At 40.2% G+C, this 15,478-nt stretch overlaps 1 protein-coding gene across 1 annotated transcript in view; it reads left to right on the top strand.

Annotated features, from left to right (window-relative positions):
- Window positions 1–15,478, top strand: part of tbl1xr1a (TBL1X/Y related 1a) — a 54,138-nt gene that overhangs the window by 18,569 nt on the left and 20,091 nt on the right. Inside the window, exon 2 of the mRNA XM_085348792.1 lies at window positions 1,270–1,335. The gene's annotated coding sequence lies outside the window, so the exon portion shown is untranslated. The remainder of the gene's footprint in view (window positions 1–1,269; window positions 1,336–15,478) is intronic.

Below are 15,478 nucleotides of genomic sequence, written 5' to 3' on the forward strand. Positions count from 1 at the left end.
TGTTTAAAGGGTGAACTATGGAGTTTTGATGTTAGCAAATCCAGTAATGCTGCGTTGATTTTATTTTCTGAAAAAAGTTAAAACCAGCACTGTTAACATTCTCTGTTTGTCTTTCTGATAAATTATGAGAAATGATACCAGGAGTAAATTTACTGCTCAACAATCCCTTCAGTCTTATTTTGAAAGTTCAGTTGGTGGTAATAACTAGCCTGCTTGGTGGCTAAGTTGCTGTTGTGGCGCTCCTTAGTATGATTTACCTGCATCTGGTCTTGGATTCGGTGGACTCCAGTCCTACTGTCTTGGACCACAGTTGGCAAAGGTAGTCGTCGTTCTCATCTGGGAATGCACAGCTAGCAGAGAACTCCAGCCAGAACCTGCAGCTTGTTGAGAACTGGATCACGTGTCGCTATGCCCAGTTTACCAGAGCAGAACATAAATTACAGCTGCCAGCTGCAGACTATTTGCTGGATCACATAATTTCTAAATTAGAAACTATTAGAATTATTTGATTATTAATTTGTGCCTCCTTCTGCATGCCCACATGTGCAGATATGCACCACCACCACAAATCAGTGGAAAGCAATAAATAATATGAGACATTGCGTGTGTTACATTGGATGCTCATGCATCCTAATAGTGCAATGGATCTTTTTTTCTATTTTGTGTGTTTTTTTTATTAAAGGTTTTTGTTGTTGTTGTTTTTTAAAAAAGTAGTGAAAAATTAAAGGTTAGTAAAAATTGTGAACCCTAAGAAATGTCCACGTGCATTTGCTAGTATGCAGCATAACACAGTATATAACATTGTCCAATTGGCTCTGCATCAGGTTCGGGTCAAAAACTTGAAGGGGTGCATTTAATAGATCCAAGGTAGATTCAGAGGCATGTTCCTGCATTATTATCCCTCATGAAAATATTTCAAATTTGAAAGATGCAAATGTAGTTCTTTATTTCTCTTCATGAGCTCCTTTCAAGTGCAGTAAATGTGCAGTTTCCACACTTACAGAAGGTTGTGTGAACTGATAAATAATTCAAATTTAAGATGTGTTCACTCCCATAAATAAACCCTCCACTTTACTTTTGATGCCTTTTAGAAATGTGTCACATGATGCTTGTACAGGCCGTGTATAGACACTTTGCAGTGAATTCTAAAACTTATGTTTTAAATGTCGAACACATGCTGTGATATATGTTGTTTTCTAATTGCATGGTTGAAAACCTCACCTCCATTCAGAGACCATTAACTGAGTTTGTAACTGCTTCTTGTTGCAGGTTCTGAGCACATGGTACAAGGTCCTGACTGAGTACACTGGTGGTGCAAACAGACTTACTGCTGTGGTGAGTGATCTACAGCCAGGCTGCATTTGAACATGTTTCTATCTGCATAGCTTATGCAAGTTTCAGATCCTGGATCTTAAATATCCCCAACTCTAATAGGACTGGAAAAAACCCCCCAAAAAATAAACCAAGACAGTGGTTTTCACAATAATAGCTTTTGAATTGTCATCACTTCCTTATTGATTTTGGGTTTTGTAGAATGTAATATTCTTGCTCATATGTATTTTCCCTCTTAGAAATTACGTTTGATTTTCTTTTTCATGTGCCATGTATTCTAGTTGTATAGACGCAGATGGAGGTAATTCTACACCAGTGGCATGTTGCACGATTCAAACTAATTGCACAAGAGTGCAAAAGCATATATTTAATGGATAATAATTCTATTTTAGCAAGATTCTTATAAAAAACAAAAAGCATGTGTTTGAAGTACTTCTCAAATGGCTGGTTGAAAGGAGTGGATGGATTGGTAATGTTGTTAGTTTTGTTTCTGTTTTCTTAAAGGTTATTTTTGATCTTTTGTTTTCATCTGATTAGATCATAAAAGCAGAAGGGAACAAGAGGAAAGATTGTGATATGACGCACACTGATCCTGAGGGTTGTACTATCAAGGTCAACATAGCGAGACTTTCGTGTGCTCAGCAAGACCTAAAACTGCAGCCAGACATGAGTATTATGTTGGTTGCTATTAATTTTCTTTGTGAACTCAGGTTTTTGGCTTCAGGCTCTGAAATGGGGTTGTTAAATGTATCTTTTGAAGTTTTCTTTTTAAGAGTGCATTGGTGACAGGAATACGGGGGGGGGGGGGGGGGGGGGCACGAATCTGGCTGTAATGAACGTGAGCTGTAATGGTGCGCCATTTAATTCTTCTGTTTGCAAAGGTCCAATTAAGTGGTGCCTTCTTCAGTCAGACATCATTAAAAACCAGTATTATTATAAGCTTTGACACGGCTGCACAGCTTAGCAAAGGAGAGTGGGAAATCACTTTTTTACAAAGTGAAAATTAAATAAATTTTATTGATTCATATTTTTGCTGGTAAATGGGCTACAAATAGACTATTTGTGTCCTGTTAGATACAGTTCCAGTGGTTAAAACCAGAACTGGCAGCAAAGTAGGATTTTTACATTTGCTGCATAACTATGCAGCACGGCTTCCTTCTGCAATATTACTAAGATACAACCGAATGGCTTGCATATATCAAACAGTTTCCTTCAGCCGAGTATCTATATTGCACTTGCAGCATGTCGCAGAGAAAAAGTCTGAAACTCTTGCCATAATGTCAGCCTAACCTGGTAAAGCCACATTTGTGACACTGAAAACTCAACACAGCTCACTAACCTGTTAATCCTGTACTGCAGTACTTTCCTCGCAGGTGTAATCAGACTGCAGACATCAGTTATACTAGTTTTTTCTTTGGCTAGCTGCTAGCAGCATGCGATGTGGTTCAGTATGGCCCCAGTTTTGGAGCCCTGATTCCTGTATGTTATACTGGAATCCAAAAATTACTTTATTTTTATGACTGTACCGAGACCACTTCATGAGTCCAGTGTGATTCATCTGGACTGAACAAACAGGTTTCAAATTTCCCCAAGGCTTACTGGCAGTTAGTCGCACACAAGTGTCATTGTTCCCCCACTGTTTTCCTGTTGTACTGAGTTTATTTTTGGTCTTTAACCACTTGTGAAAGTCAGAAAGTGTGAAAGCGTCTGTTTGAGTTCCACTGGAGGAACAGACCCCTCTTCCTGTTTTGTACCATTGAAGAATCCAGCAGGTTTCCTGTGAACCCTGCCCAAAAACGCACTGTTGCTAGATAGGACTCACATCCAGGTTCTTGGTTGTGCTTGTTTAAGTTCACATGGCAAGTGATTTTGTGCTAACTTTCTGACATTGTTGGTTCGGTTTTCAGGTTGAATCGCAATGTTTTGCTCTGACTTGCTAAAAACTCCTCTCACCCACTTTAACAGTTAGCTACGTTAATGTCAGGTCAGCCTCGCTGGAAGGCTTTGTTTTCTCCACTGTAGAGCCCTCAGCTCTGCTTATTTGTTTTATTCATGATGCTACAACTCGGCACTGGAGCTCTTAGTCACCCAGTGAGTGTGTTATTTACATAAAGAGCCTATAAGCACTGGTACAGAGTTTACATTTTCATATCAGAAACCAAGAAGCAAGTCATTTTGCAAATAGTGTTTTCTGGTGTGATGTAACGTGCAGCGGTTGAACTGCTTGAGGAAGGCGGTGATGTCAGGGGAGCATGTTGGAGTGTTTTTTTGTTTTTTGTGCTGAGGATGACATGTAACTCAGTGGTGCCAAACTACACACCCAATTTGTTTATGCCCTGCAGAAACCTTTTACTAACAACTTTAATTTCACTCTGAATGCCAGTATTGTTTCTCACATTTAAAATACTTTTTGTCACCCCAGGAGCGAGGCGATACGACATCCGTGTCTGGTTTTAGGAGAATTTTGTCAGGATGTCATTTCTCTTCTGAATTTTGACGAGTCTTTAGAAAACCCGGCTTCTGATTTTAGCTTGTGTTTTGTGTTTTTATTAATGCACTTGTGCAGAACACTGTGTTGCTCTCACAAGGCTGTTGTATGTAACAGGAGAAGAAAGCCTTTGTTCTAAAATGATTCAGCCCACTGTATTGATCGTGTGTATCACTTTGCCTAGAAACCAGCGCGAGAGCTACTCTTCCAGAATGTGCCCCCATTTCTGAAATCACACCACAAATATTTCAGAGACTTGTCCATTAGTGTGTCCTGAAGGGACTGCAAAATTCCACACCTCCTGCTAGGGCTGCTCAATTAATCGAATTTTAATCACGATTACGATCTGGGCTTTCAACGATCATTAAAAATGACTGAGCCGATTATTAGCCCCTCCCTCATGCTTTACTCTCGCGCTGCTCCGTGTGGCAAATCAAGCGCACTGCTCTGCATTTCGAACACGCGTCACAACAATTAAGAGGACCCGAGGGAAGCTCGGAAAGCTAAGCAGAAGTTATTTGGAGAGGAGTGGACTGCCGTTGGTTGAAAAGAGAGGTAAAAAAAAAAAAAAACTTCAGTGGTGTGGAAACATTATGGGTTCGCGGAGTCAGACGTGGATCAAGTAGACACAGTGTGTAAACTTTGCTATGGTGTCGTAGCTGCACCACAGAGCAACACTGCAAAGTTTACATTTTTCATTTATTTCTTTTATTGCAAACATTTGCACTGTTATCAGTATTTGCACACTATTTTATATTATTTTTTAAAGTCATTATTCAATACATTGTTATTGTTAACCCTTTAAAGCCGGTCAGAGCAGCATGCTCGTTTTGTATAACTATTTTTAAATCCCTGTAGAACCTGAACCGCTAAGCTAGCACAATAAATTTTTTTCCATATGAAACCGGAGGAGTTGTACTTACATCTTATGCCATCAGCTTGTCCTAGGTCACGGTTTCCTTCCACATATAGCTTTGCAAAAATTGCATAAAAAGCGCTTGCAGGAACAAAAACATAATATTCCAGAAACACGCTTTGCCGATCCGATCAGCTGTTCTTAACACTTCCCACATTGAAAAAGACGTCAACGCGAACTATCGCAAGTGACGTCATTTTCGCGGAAAATGTAGTTTTTTACTTGTAGGCCTTAGAACTCGAATTGCACTGCTGGAAATAGTTTATTTTGATGCACATGCACATTCTTTGCAAATTTGCATCATAGGATTGTTTTTTTGTTTTTCCTGCAGTGTATATAAAAATTGCTGTATCTCCAAAAATAAAACTATGAAGACACTCAAAATAAATTTCCTGTTGTTGTAAACTATTTTTTGCAACTTTTTTGTATTTAAAGTTTTGAGGGATAAGCCTCTTAAATTTCTCCAAGTAGAAATATATGTAAAAAAAACAAAAACGATTTTCAATTTTTTTGTAGTTTATTGCACTTTTTTGCAATTAATGTAGTTACTATGGACTTAATACATACACATTTTTAAAATATGGGCTATAACAATTGTATTGATGTATAGCAACTTGAAATGCTCCCACAAATGGCACTACAGCATGTAAAAAAAATATTATAAGCTCTGGCGGACTTGGTTCTATGGTAGATCTTAAAGGGTTAAATAAATATCGTCAAATAATCGTGATCTCAATTTCAGTGAAAATAATCGTGATTATCATTTTTGCCATAATCGAGCAGCCCTACCTCCTGCAAAGGATGTGTCTCTGGTTAACCCTGAAGCTCAAACCCTCGTTTAGTGAGAGAGCAGAAAAATCAGAGTTGAATGAAAAGATATAAAGCGAGATAGCCGAATACAGATCATGCATGGCGGATAGAAGGTGAGATTAGTTTCGCCACAACTCTTTTTTTTTCATCTGTAGACATCTCCCTCAGTGGTTTATATCTCTGTAAGGACTGTGCAATAAAATACAGCTTTGGCTACACAGAAGAGAATTACTACAATGGTGACTTGAATTTTATCGTTGTATCATTTCAGCTAAATTTGAACAAATACAACTTCTCTAGGTAGATTTCCCCACACGTAGTCTTTAGTTGGGTAGGCCACCCAGGTATAATAATGGCCACCAAAGCATACCAGCTTGGCTTGGACCTACTGGCCTCGTGTTTTCTTTATGAGCCGGCCCACTGGCTAGGTAGCCTTTGTGATGTCCACCGTAGCTTTCAGCTGCTTCCCCCCCAAGAACTCATCCAGCAGTTGGGTGAACTCCAATTCGACTATCTTTGATTGCAGTTGGTATTGATTCTTCTGTCCAGAGATCTGCTGCAAGCTAATGTGCCACTGTGGCAAACTTAAAGAGGCTGCACAGAAGGAGGACTGCCAACAGCAGCATTTAAATTGGTCCTCTCTTTTCCAGAAATGCATTTTTGAGCCATATCAGCTCTACATGGTCCACAATAGAGGCTCATTGAAGAGGCAGACAGTTATATTGGGCAGATATTCTCTGTCTTTCTTCCACAATGTACATGGCAAATATACAATAAATAGGACTGGGTTCAAATATTCTAGGTTCTTTAAATCTACTGTCCAGTTCAAGTGAGTGTATGGTCTTTCTGAATGGCCACACCAGAAGGCTGATTGAAAAGCAGTCATCACAGAGAGTGAAGACTAGGGATGGGTACCGGTGTGGTTCTGACATAAACGGTAGTAACCAGACCGAAAAGCAGCGCACATTTCGGTGCTTTATTTGGGTGCTTTTTTTTCCTGAGCTGTGATACACTTCTAGCCAATCATTTTACGTTTCCGAGGATAGTAGGTGGGGCCAGGTACGTACGTTCTGTTAGAGCAGAGCTACAGATTAAAAATGTCCAAGGCGAAGCGGTCAAAAGTCTGGCTGTACTTCACAGCAAAATATGCAAACTCAGCAGCCTGCAACAAGTGCTTTAAGCTGATACTGTGATACTGTCAAAGGAGGTAACACCAAGAATCCGATTAAACACCTGGCGACGCATAGCGGTTTTTTTAAAAGCCGAGAAATGCGCCGTATTTGATAGCTTGCTGTGAGACCTCACACCGTGCACGTCGGGTGGGTTGCCAGTTATCGGACCCGGAGCAACATCCCCCAAAAACCCGAAGAACAGAGTCCTGGCCCCTAGCCCTGCCAGTGTAGCAGAAATGATGACGTATGATGATGATGGCAGCAGCAGCCATTCTTCTCTGCATGAGTAGCTTCATGTTGTTCGTGTGTAATTTACGTTGAGTAGGCTAACCACGTTATTACATTAATGCATGTAAGGTGAACTAGCAAACATCATCATAGCTACATGCGGCTGTCTTCTTGTTTGATGGCAGATACTCCCTTCACCCTGGCCAAAAAGGCTAAAATGACCAAAGAAAAAGTGGGAAACAGTTAAACATGAGAGGGTTTAAGTTTGTGGTTTTTCCATTGTTTAAGCACTGCTTCCAGCCAAGAGTGATACCATATATGCCACATAGCTGCAGAAAAGGCTAACATTGTTATCTTTTTACAAAAAAAAAAACAGCTGAACATGAGAGGTTTTTGGACAAAGTTTGTGTTCTCCATTCTTTAAGCACCGGTTCGAGCACCGTTTAAGCACCAGCACCGTTTCAAAAGTACCGATTTGGCACCGGTATCAGATAAAACCTAAACGATACCCATCCCTAGTGAAGACGCTTCCTAAAATGCAGATAATGGAGCATGCTTCCAGACAGACATTGATAGAGATGTATTGAGCTGTACTCATGAACTGTGACACATAGTTGAGTAAAAAATGGGGAAGAAAGAGGGTTGGAAAGAGAAAAACTTCTGTCTCCTCTTTTACATTCACACGGCTGGCCCATAATTGCATGAAGTTTGAGTGAATGTTGGGTTGTCTGCTTCAGGAATGTTAGAGAGCAGTGTGGACAAGCCATAATATCACTGCCAACTAAACCCTAGTCTCCGCAGTAGCTCCTTTAAACACTTCTTTGGCATTCTGCTTCTTGTTAAAATGCTCACTAAATCATATATCTGCAATAGGTCGGCAGCCTTAACATGAAATTTCCCCTTGTGGGACTAATAAAGGTATCTTATCTTATCTTATCTCTGAAAACTGCAAATAATAAAAGTTGGTGAATGCCAAAGCATTGGCGAGTGCATCTGCTCGTTCAGGCACGCTCAACCACCTGCCAAAAGAAATATTCTACATATCTTATGTTTGCTAGTTGGACAAATTGATAAATATAGACCTTCATGTTTTACATTAGTAGCATCGTGTTGGTGTTCACAGTGCTGACTTCTGCAGGAATAGAGGGAGCTGGAGATTCCAGGAGACAGCTAGTTATTATCTCCCTATATTTTTTAAAAGTTATTCCTTTTTCAAAAGAACATTGATTTGCAGAGTTTTCAGACATGTTTTAGAGTCACTGTGTGAAGTTAATTCATGCTAGCTTTCAGCCTTTGAGAGCTTTGTTCCCCTTCTACAGTCATCGAGTAATGCATAATCCTGAAGCCTAAGTACAAGAGTAGAGAAAACACATCACAACAGACCTTTAATAGATATTGCAAAAATGTCCGGCTAGTCCAGCTGCTGCAATATTTCCCAACTTAAGCACGTCATTAGTCGTCTTGCACCAAATACCACATCTAGATGCATGCTAAATTTTTTTTAAGCTACCAAATTCACTCCAACAGCGTAACCACATGTGGTCAAGTTCTCAATGGCACTACTTTTGCTGATAATACTGATCCAGATCTCTATCAGCATCTGTGTACAACTGTCAAATGTTGCATCACACAACAAAAGGTTACAAGTCAAATGCTTTCTTAGATGAAAGATGTTGACGTGTATCGGTGTGTCGAGGCCTGTGATAATATTCTTGCCCTACCTCTGTTTCTTTTAAGAAATCAGGACATAAATGATTGTTATATATTTACAGATGTAGCCTTCCTTTGCTTTCAAAGTAAGTCTCTCTGATACAACCAGGTTTTATCAGTTCAGTTCAGGCAATGTGAAAAACAAATCACCCTAATATAACCCAGGTTAGAGAGTTTGAATTCTGCTAACAGTGTTTAGAATAAGCCACATTTGTTTTCCCTGTATTCACTATTTTGCATTTACAGATCAATGAGTTATACTTGGTTGCTTATACACGTAATGGGGACTCTTTGTCGTTACATCATGTTCTAACCCACGATTTCACACCTGACCTGTGGTCACCTGTTAACCTCACCTGTCAGTAAATAGACTCAACTTGTTTGTTAGAGTCAGTACCTCTGATCTCACAGTATGTTACTGGAAATAGATGCCTGCCTGCTTCTTAGGGTATGCGGATTAATGGCTTACTATAGTAAATCCATTAAAAACAACAGAAAACAAAAGGCTTAATATGTGATGTCACGTGTCATTGTGTGTGCAAAGAAGGGCAGCTCCAGTGTAAAACCTGAAAAAACTCCCAAAACACCAATATGATATATTTGCTAACTGATTACGAGGAACTGAATGGGGATCGCTTTATATGAGGAACTGAATGTTTTCATGGTATATCAGTAAAGTAATGCCCACCATCAGGTAAATATCCGACAGTAGAACCCAAATGCTCTCATTAGCATTCGTCCAGTCCCGTGTCCAACATGATTATGGGTATTGCAAAGCAGTCTGTAACCAGGACTGGTTCCAGATAAGTAGATCAGACCTGACCTTCTAAAGAGATTCTCAAAATGTGATTTGGATTCTGACTTGGGCGAGGTCTTCTAATCTTAGTCATCACGGCAGCTCGCTGTGAGATAACCACCGCTGATTCAGTGGCCCTCACTGACCTCATGCATTCAGATGGACACGAGCTGCCCATAGCAGGTTTAACTGCCCGTCAAGCGAGGCTAGCTGGCAGAGACTACATGCTACCATCTGTCACCGACAGACAGCTAGCCTCTCTGACCTCTCACTGGCCATGTGAGGCTGAGCTGGGCTTGCCAATGCAATCTGTCACTCTAAGCGACCAGTAACCCAGGAGAGGGGGAGGGGAGAGCCACAAGCAGATTATGATTCATTTCTGTTGTCATTGCATCATACACAACTACCTTGGGATGCACTGATACTGATGGAGTATTTAGTATCTGTCCGAGACCAGCGTTAATTAATAAGGTGCTTTCCTCGCTGTGCAGAAGGGGCTGGGACTCCTTGTGTGTGAGTGAGCATCTTAAACAAGAGCTTTAGTAACATAGAAATAAAGGGGGTAGTAATTTTTTTAAAATAAATCTTTAGTGAAAGTAGGAACTGGAATTTCCAGATAAGTAAGAGAAATGATGAGTTTTGTTCCATAAGCTGCAGATTCTTTCTCATTAAAGAAACATTTCCGCTTTCTCTGTGGTTGGCACGTATTTTCTCGTCCTTGTTGTTAGAGACCATGCAAACAGCCTCTCGCTTTCTATGCTGGTGCAGGGGGGCACAGAGGAATTTCGAGGAAGCTGAAGTAAACTCAGGAAACCAAAGACTGTTGAGGACATGGCTCGAGCTGCTTGCTGCACCGGGCTCTTCGTGCTCCTGCTGTCTTTGGTTAAATGCATTCATAAAGGTGCTCTTGTGTTTTGTGCAGCTGCTTCCACACGAGGGTCCTTTTTTGGTGATTCTGAAGCCTCCAATGCCCCAGCTGTGGTTTAAACATAGAATCAAAAGTAGTACCTCTTAGGAGAAAAAATATATTTATGTATTAAAAAAATCACAGGTCTACACAGATGTTTGCAAATTTAAACCCACCTTAAACTCAGGCTATGAACCACATTTACATTTTCACTATGCTGTTTTTGGCAGGAGAGTGATCTTTCAGATTCACCCCTACACGTTGGGCTAAGCGTCATTGCGAGTCGGTGTGGTGGTTTGTCGTCAGCGGTGCTCATCTGTCTGGTGACAGCTTGCAGGAGTGTCCTTTTCATTGTTTTAATCCCAGAGTTGCCCTCATAAGAGACATTTGAGAGTGTGGCAGTTGGAATTACATCAGCCGTGGAGGAGGTGGATGAGCTAGCTTTGCTGGTTATCTCTGCAAATGGTGCCAACATGAATATAGCATGTGCTAGCAAGGCCCACTAGTTGAGTTATGTGCATAGATCATGATCAGCAACATAGGCACAAAGGTCTCTCTTGCAAAGAAGCATAAGGGCTGTGCCATGTCATATTGTTCATGATCATGATGATGATAATAATATATATTTTTACATGATATGAAAGTGTCATATTTGTATGTCATTGCTAAAGCAACGTCATGTGTTTACAATACCTAGTGCTCACAAGCCCAGGCATGTCTGAGAGCAAGAGCCGTGTGTGCGAAAGGCATAGATGGTTGCTGTGTAGTAGGGCTGCCACAAATGATTACTTTGATAGTCGACTAGTCACCGATTATTTTTGCGATTAGTCAACTAATCAGATCATGCATCCTTTGGACGTAAAACATAAAGCTTATTGCACCAGCAGCATCTGCTCTTATATAACTATCATTAGCTTACAGCTTTAAGTGTTTAAGGTATGTGCTAACTAAAAATAAAGACAAGATGATAGTTTATTAAATTTTAATGAAATCTGCAGATTGTTTTGGTGAAGTTTAATAAACTCAGCCGTTTGCTAACAGTCTAAAATATAACAGGACACCGGGGTATATTCTCGAGGATCTCACACTTCTGATAATCAGTTGTCTGAGGATTTACTCAGGAACAAATAAAATACTGAAAAAAGCCAAACAATAACAGTTTTTAAGTTATCTAAGTGACTCATATATCACGTTTAACCTGAGTAGCGAAAGACAGCGGTGGGTTTGAAAACGATTGGCCGGGAGTCCGGCGTTCTCACGGGCTCTAGTGGGCCTTGCCCCCGGCTAGCTATCGAGCTGGTGGGTAACAGACGTCTCCGAAAACGTCGGAGCGCTTTTGAAAATATGTGGTGTCTTGATAAACTGAGCAGACATTTGAGGTTTACACAGCTACAAAATATGTTAAATGTTTATTTTATGACCATGAAAGAATAATAAGAGTAATATTTAAACTAACTAGCTGCCGCCATTGTTGAAAACTGAGCAGGGCCGCGCTATGAATTCTGGGACACAGTTTCTTCTTCTTTGGTGTTTAACGGCAGCTGGCGTCCTTGTACATGCAGTGCTGCCATCTTCTGTTTCAGTCCGTTATTACACTCTTAAATCCTACTACTTATTCCTGCGTCTTTTGGGATCTTAGAAAGCTTCAAACGACGCGTCGACGATTTTAATATTCGACAACGATTTTGATAGTCGACGCAATCGTGGCAGCCTTACTGTGTAGGGATAAAAGGAGTTTCTGGTTATTACACAAGTTAGGATGTAAATTTCCTGCAGAAGTCTAAATCGAGCTTTAATATTGAGTAGTAACCAGAAAGTGAAAAATAAATACTAGCAGCCATAAAAGCTGTGGTTGGCTGGAGAGTGATTCTTTTCTTAACAATGCAGCCCTATAGTGTTCGTGAGTATCGGGAGTTTTTTTTCAAACCATATTTGAGCATGTTACACATGACTAGTGCTAATGAAGAGCTGTAAAGGCCGAGAACAGCTGAATGGTCTTGTGTTTGCTAAAAAACAAACAAACAAAAACTCAAGAAACTAAGCACTCCAGGATTTTAAAAAGAAGAGAGCCTCATCCAGGAGACGCTTTGATGTTGATGTGTCTTCACTTAACAAGCAGATTATTTGTTTAACCACCGAAGCTGGCACAGAGTGGGCAAATCAGGATGGTGGTCTAAAAGCACTAAGAACTAATAGTTTGTTCTGCACCGAGGATGGAAATGTGTTTTATTTATTTATTTATCTTTAAGGGTTTTAAGCTATGAATATTGCAGATGTGTTAGTCTAGCCCCAGAATAAAAATACAAACACGGAAATGTGTTTGAGCCTTTAAACGCCGTCTTTTGCGATGTTGTTGCTGCTAATATTTTTGGTGGCGCAGTTCTACATGTACATCTACATGTATTCTGAATCGCTCGAGACTGACTGTAACCTTTGTCTTGCCTTTGCTTTCAGTGTGTCATTGTGGCAGCACAATAGGAGAGAAACAGATTTTCATGTGTGACTCTGTCTGGTTTCAGAAGAATTGGACACGTTATACAGTGAGAGATGATTTGAAATATGGTTTCCTTTAAATCATCCCATCCCCCACTGCCTGAATTTTCTTTCTGCTGCTCTGAAAATAGAGCCAAACCGTCAGGTCTCAGAGACAGAGAGAGAAGCTTTAAATAGGAATGAGCCCCATTTTATCTGCACTGGTGCAGAGTAGAATCAGAGCAGCAGACATCACAGCTTGGGTCTCCTTTACGCATGATGCAGAAATACCTTTAGAGAACACCAAACCTAAATGGTGTATATTATTGTCACAGAGTGGGAGAGACAAGGTGTGCAGTGGCAGTTTGTTTGAAGTTCAGTTTCATTGCATGCACCTGCCATTTTATAAAGGCTCCTCTGGCACATACTTTAGCAAAATAGAGTGTTCAGACTGTTCCAGTAAGGCCAGCGGCTCCTTTTGTTCACACAGCCTGTGGCTGTTCATATCCTACCAATCCTCATAAAATACGGAGAAAATGACAGGCAATGTGACAGAATGCTGTGCTGTAACCATACCACTAATGTCACACTTTACTGCACGTAATACCACTGTAATGAAAAGCGACGATTCCTTTTTTTCCCTTCTAATGCTGCTTATCCGGTCTTTAAGTCTGACGTCACTAGCCTTGTCTGGACTCAAACTCTGCTGCAGGTCTCTAAATCAAACTATCATTGTGGCATCACTGACAGTTGTTGTAAGTTTAACATTGAGACATCCATGAAAATGGTATTTATGACATTTAACGGAGTTAGAAATTAGCAGGACGTTAGCTCGCTAGCTTCCATTTAAATAAAATATAGCATGTCCTGACTGAGGGATTTTGGAAATAAATTAAGACGTACAGCTCTGTTATCACTTCCGACATAAATGGAGACAGAAAACTAAACAGCAGTGACGTTTGTAGGGTTACTGCAATTTGGCTAGCTGCTATATAACAATGTGCTACGTGACCGCTAGCGACACAGCTATGTTAGCATAATATAAACACGCTAGCTTTTTTCCACTCGATAAAAGTAAACGAACTTCAGCCAGGAGAACAACTGAGATAATCCATCCAAAATACGAGGTTAGTCATTCATATACTGCTGCATGGGCTGGGCTGTAGTTACATCCTAAGGTTTTAAAAACTGAGCTTTAAAATCAATAACGGTAATAAAAGCCGAGTGAGGCCGACAGTGATCACAGGCTGTTTTTAGGGGCTTTTTGAAATTAAATAGAAGAAGATACAAAACATTAAACATGTTAAGATTACAAAAGCCATATTACAGACTACTTTGGGCCCGGAAACAGGATTCGTCACGTCATCACTTAAAGACTGGATTGATACATACGTGAGCTTTTGAAACAAATGTTCTAGAGGGGAAATGTCTCGGTACCATAGCAGTTGTTGTCCATCAAGTTTAGAAAGGGCTGTAACTGTGCCAACACAGGATATTTTATTAAACATGCAGTGCTTTAACACAGAGTTAGAATTTGGGAATTTCTGTTTTTGTTTTTCAGTTTTAGTGCTAGTTCTTCCTTCTCCCCTTGGTGTTTGTCTGGAACAGTTGCATGAAGTCTACCAGAAAACTATCCTCTGCTCTCGCTGCGTCACCTCTGTAAACACTTTCCGAATGACTTTTTTTGGCTAAACAGCTAGTTTCTGGTCTTACTGAATAACACAACACATTGCATCATTATCATTTCATAGTGTGGGTGTTCCACCACTGATCTAGCAAATTTCAACCAGTGATGAACTCGACACTCACCAACAGGCCTGTAGATTTTTCCAGTCGCATGAGCTCAGTGGTAAACAACACAACCTTGACGCTTTCTCTGTCACTTGTTCAGGATGTGGAACTGAAAAGGACATCGTTGCCACAATTCTTTAGGGGTGAAATGTTTGGACTGCGAGCGGTTACTACTCTGTAGAATATTTTCACAAACTTTTCATTCATCAGTCTGGGCAATCAGCTAGGAATTTGTCATTCATTTGACTAAACAGCTGAGTAGTAAGTGGCATAACAAAACATTTTTTAATTACTTTTAACTTGAGTGATGATGCAAGCAGTTTATTGACCTGAGTATTTAGAAATGTTCTGCACTGCTCAGAGAGGAAATTTTGTGTGAAGATTGCTATCTGCAGTCCATGGGATTGCAGTGTGTGTGGTGTAGCACAGTATCCTGTGATAGACACAAACTGTGTTGAAAAGGGGCACCAGTAGTGCAGTCTTAAAACTTGCAGTCCTACTTCATTGTTACCAGAGAGTAACATTTGTTGTTTGTGTTAGTGTTGAAAATAAAAAGGTTTTATGTTATTTTTTAGTAACTGTTTGGTTGTATTTTACACTATTGAAGTCATTTTTTTATGATAAGCATCTTAAAATAAAGTGTTTTCTTCATAATGTAGGAGATGCAATCTCAAATAAAACATGATTAAAAGGCAGTTGAAGTGAATTCCTTCTTATTGATTGGGGCCTTGTGGATGGATGGATGTCAGCTGATGAACCAAAGCAAATCTAATTTATTAGCGATATTGATTTCATATTGTGAAGGTCAGCCCCACATGCCCACCTGCCCCTTTATTCTTGTTGGTGTGATTTCAGT

Source organism: Diplotaxodon limnothrissa, linkage group LG23 (genome assembly GCF_057381915.1).
Source record: "Diplotaxodon limnothrissa isolate DT_005_m linkage group LG23, D_limnothrissa_male_GT1.1, whole genome shotgun sequence".
NCBI lineage: Eukaryota > Metazoa > Chordata > Actinopteri > Cichliformes > Cichlidae > Diplotaxodon > Diplotaxodon limnothrissa.